The following is a 4937-nucleotide window of genomic DNA, read 5'->3' on the forward strand; positions in this document are numbered from 1 at the left end:
TAAACGTTAGCCAATTAGCTCGGTTAGGTTTCAAGCTGACTGCTATCGACGCTAACCGACGTTAGCCTACTAGCTAGCCAGTTAGTTCTCCGGGTCCCGTCTCATTTTACGGTCTTCGTTGTGGGGGGAAAAAATAATTCTCAAGGCAACGGCGCCTACAATGGGCTTCTCCGGTGTGCGACAAACGGAGGTTGTTACTCCCGTGCTGGCTGACGACGAGTTGAGGGAATGGATATCTCTTGGTCAGTTCCTCCCCGAGGCGTTTGGCATTGACGGTTTGGAGCTCCGCTGGGCAGACAGACAGACAGGGCGGCTGGGAACGCCTCGTTTGCAGGCTTGTCTGGACCGCTCGTCTCCGGTATCAGGTTGCTGCGGGTTGGCGTTGGGGGTGGACGACAGTCCCACACGGTTAGTTAGGAGGGGTGCTGCAGCGCCGCCGTGCCGCAGACTACGGATACAGCACCCTGTCAACATATGCTGCGTTCAGGCTCTCCATGCAATTCCCCGACTTTTTGTTTTGCTGTCAACACTGTGAAGCTTGGCTCAGTTTGAGCATGCGTCAAAAACCGGAAGGCAACCTGTGTAATGCCTGTATTTTACTGCAAAAGGCCAAGCTTTTATATTTGCCCACTTATTTCAAATATTTTAAAACGAGAGATAAAAGCAAAGAGATAGCTTTGTTATTATTATTATTATTATTAATATTATTATTATTCCTTTGGGTATCACCACCATCATTATTTCAATGTTTCATCCATACTACTACCGCTGATTCCAATTGCTATGAGGCCTAAAGGCATCAATAGTTAATCGACTATTAGTGTTGCTTTACTGCCTCTGTGTGGTCAAATAACTGTACACAGAGTTTAAAGCCTAAAGCACAGAGTGTACGGTTGACACAGTCGTTATTCCAGCAGGTGGCGGTGTTCGCCTGTGCCTAACGGCAGAGCGGCGTGCGTCTTGCAGTTATATAAGCTCTAAAATAGTATTTAGTGCTGCTCAAATACTTTATGCGCCTTGTTTCGATATTAACTGTCGAGGCATGAATTGCTGTGTAAGTCTCTGAGGCCTTCAATGTGCCTATGACTATGATATATTATGGAAACATGATAAAGTGGCATTTGGACGCAGCAAAGTCACTGCTGAAGAAATAACGCATGTTATATATAGCAGCACTTATTTGTCCCCACGTATAGCCTCCATCCAAACATGATGGATGAATTATTACACTGAGGAAGAGGGTGGGGGGGGGGGGGCGTGCCAGTTTGCGCAAGGGACCTCAGCTGACGGGACAGAGCATAGCAGGCTTTGGATGTTGCTCTCCGGCTGATGTCGACCAGGGATTTCATCCTCGGGTGTCCCGAAATGCTGCTTTCGCTGAAGACATACGACCGAGCTGGTGTAAAGTTGAAGGGAAGCGCGATGGCAGGGTAAACAAACAACAAACAACAAACAACAAAAACAGCGCCAGTGTGCATTTACGCACTTTCGGACAGCCTGGAACGCAGGATCTCAGCCGTCGCCCCCGCCGCTTGGGACAGCCCTCGCAGTCTGCTTCTTCCCGGTACCTGGCTGTCTGAATGAAAGGTGGGCCACACCATGGCTTCTGCTCCACCTGAGGCGAGGAAGTTTGCCCGGGGGCTCAACAAACCGGGCACCGCCGCAGAGCTGAGGCAGAGCGTCTCCGAGGCTGTCAGGACGTCAGTGTTGATGGTAAGGTGTGGGTGGGTGGGGGGGGGGGGTGGGGGCTGAACTGTTTGTTATGCACTCGCACAAGAGAGAATATACATGATCATATACCATGCAATATTTCATAAACAGTAGTGTTGTTTAGGGTTTCCCTCCTGCCATTAGGAAGTCAGAGGTCAGGGTCAATTCAAAACAGCACTTCCACAAAGTCTGTGGGGGTCTTAAACCCTCATCTCTTTATAGTTGAAAAGCTGGACCACCCATTCCACATTCTATAACATCACTCATCATTTATTTGGGGGGTGGGATGGTGACATTTCTGCAGTTATTCTGACATTTGCTGGTGCTCATTCCCCTCGTCTGACTCTGCAGGGTGTCTATTGTTACAACTTTCTCAAAGGGGGTTGCCAGGTAACTGAAATATACACCGGCAGCTCTAAAGGGACAAGAAAGACGACACACACACACACACACACACACACACACACACACACACACTCGCGTGTGCGCGCAAAGGCATGAGCACATCTTTGGTTCACTCTGTCATCTGACTCCCCCAGGTGCACCTCGCAACCAGATAGGTTAGACAGAAAACAGCTGAGTGATAAGAAGGTAAGAAATGCCAAAGACACCTTCTATCTATGTTTTGGGCCGCCTGGCACGTGCACTCGGAAAAAAAACCATTTGTCCGTAATGAGGATGATGATGGCATGAGCATCATCCCTTATGTGAGTCGTTCCCTCATAAGTCATTTCTCGTATTTAGATCGTGTGTTATTGCGTCTGTGGTTCAGTCCCCCTTTCGTAGCGTCCTCATCCTCAGGGACTCGTCCACAGGCACTGACCCGACTAACCCCCGTGACTGGGTCTTTTTTTTGGCCGCCGTCTCTCTCTCTCTCTCTGTGGTCCCAGTGCGCCCCCTCTGATCTTGTAGTAGAGTCACCACCAGGCTCAGACAGTTTAGTCTCAGTTATGATGAGACCTGAGAACCAGTTTCGTAGCCACGAAACCAACCTGAACTGTCAGTCCGGATCCTGGCATGCCAATAAAGTCAGCTCAGGGGTCCAGGCACTGACCAGTGACCCTGAGATCTTGCCAGTGCTAATGAGCTTGCATCGGGGTTGGCCGTGGGTCATCGTGTTACACTCGCATACTGTGCGTCATTGCCTTCGTAGTACAGTGAGGTCATGCACTCAGAGAAAGGAGGGGCAGAAGTGTGCGTTTTGTTGTGCAAATTGATGTCAGTACGTTGGCTACCATTTTGTATGTGCTGTGTGTTTTTCTGCATTTCATATTATTCGCTCAGGAAGGGAGTGTGTAGACCGGAGACCAGCCAATATGGCAGAATGGCTAGCTTTTGTGAGAATTTCACGATCCCTCGTCAGCAAATTAGGGTTGCACTTCCATAAAAGTTGGGAGTCTCAAAAGAGATTAAAAAAAAAAAAAAATCGGAGGGAGCAGCAGAGGCCGAGATATCCTGACTGGCAGGAGGAACTAAAAGGGTCAATGTCTAAAAACCTACATTTCCCATAATGCAACCAATAATATATGTGGTTAGATCCCCCCCCCCCCCCTAACACCTATCAAACCCTCCACCTCCAGTTTGTAACACAGGTTTTTCCTGTTCTAAATGTGTAGTCTCCAAGCCCGAGCTGACATGACCCTGATGACGTCACTATGACATAATCAGGGTTACGAGTGCCCCTTCAACGAACCGCCGGCATTTTGCTCAGGCTGAATTAGCAGAAATGTGGACTTTAAGGTATCAGAGACTACTTTGTGCCTTTGCGGTGGATCACAAGGCATACGCGTCTGGGTCCCATTATGTGCCCGTTCTCCTGCACCTCTATTTTTGGTTGTGTTTACTTATGGTGCAGCTGTTTCCCCTTCCCATTAGACACGGAGACTGACACGCTGGTATGGTAAAAGCAAATATATATATATATATATATATATATATATAGTACACTGGACATCAAAGAATTTCCGCAACAACTCCGATTTCACCCTGCAAGACGCGGGGTTGACTGGCCTTGGAATTGCGGCGAGATGCTTAACGGGGAACTTTGATCTGCTCGAACTGGTTTTGTAAGTTGAAGCCAAAGGGGATGCAGGAAGTGCTTTGCAGATGAAGGGCAGGTGTTGGCATATGAAGACTGTGACATCCTCCTCTTCCCGGTGTATACACGTGGAACGCAACCCATTATTTAGTCTTTCATCGCCACACTCGCCAATTATGTCATAGCGGCCTGTTAATTCTGCCTCAGCCCACAGTGTGTGGCGCGGCATAATGGATGTCAGATCAGATCTCTGGGCTGTGTTTAATAATGGATGAGATGATGTTAGGTGTCCCGACTATTTTTAAACTCGCCCTCTTTCTCCTCTCTAACGTGGTGTCACACGAAGCACCCAGGGGGCCATCAATTATGAATGCCCGCATATGTGGTAAATCATCTTGATTCAAGGCAGAGGCCAGATCAGGGACTAAGCCGGACGCTCCCGCCCACCCACCCACACACACACACACACACACACACACACATGCACCATAGTTTCTGCAGGCGTGGCTGGCTCTCAGCTATACCTTAGCAAACAAAGCGGAGGCCAAGCAGTAGAGCAGTAAAGACAGCCCCTGCAGTTTTAATAATCACTTCCAACTGCGGGGAAATGCTTGCTTAGAGGTTTTTATACCTCTAACTGCCCTGTGTCTGCCTTGCAGAATGAGTGTCTTTCCTGAATCCTCCATGCACACAAACATACGTACATGTACATACATAGAAATCGCATGCAAACGCTCTCAAATTCTGTCTTTGTCTTTTTATATTTCCGGCCGTTTGTCTACCCTCGTACCAGTGAGAAACCCCGTAATGTGCATCCTGGTAGCCTTAATAGCACCTCTCGTTTATAGTTGGTTCAGACCAGCAGTTCAAACTGCGGAATTCCACTTAAGAGTGAACTCCACTCTGGAGGATTTGGTCTGATTAGAGCATTAAAAAAAAAAAACCAAAAACCTGGCAGAGATAATCTGCAGATTTGCAGATGCTTTAGCACTGCTGACCTATATCGGTGTCATGATACGGGAGCTGTGACGGAGCGGGGCGTTTGGTCGTCTGCTGGGTTTGCGGTTGGGTCCCGAGTTCCTGCCGCTGATAGCTGAGGCTAGGGCTTTTCTGGCCTTGTGGTTTGCATGTCGTCTTTATTTAGGCGACCTCATATTCTGTCTCGTTACCACCCCTTACATGCTGCCTC

This window comes from Enoplosus armatus, chromosome 24 (assembly GCF_043641665.1).
Source record: "Enoplosus armatus isolate fEnoArm2 chromosome 24, fEnoArm2.hap1, whole genome shotgun sequence".
Classification (NCBI taxonomy): Eukaryota; Metazoa; Chordata; class Actinopteri; order Centrarchiformes; family Enoplosidae; genus Enoplosus; species Enoplosus armatus.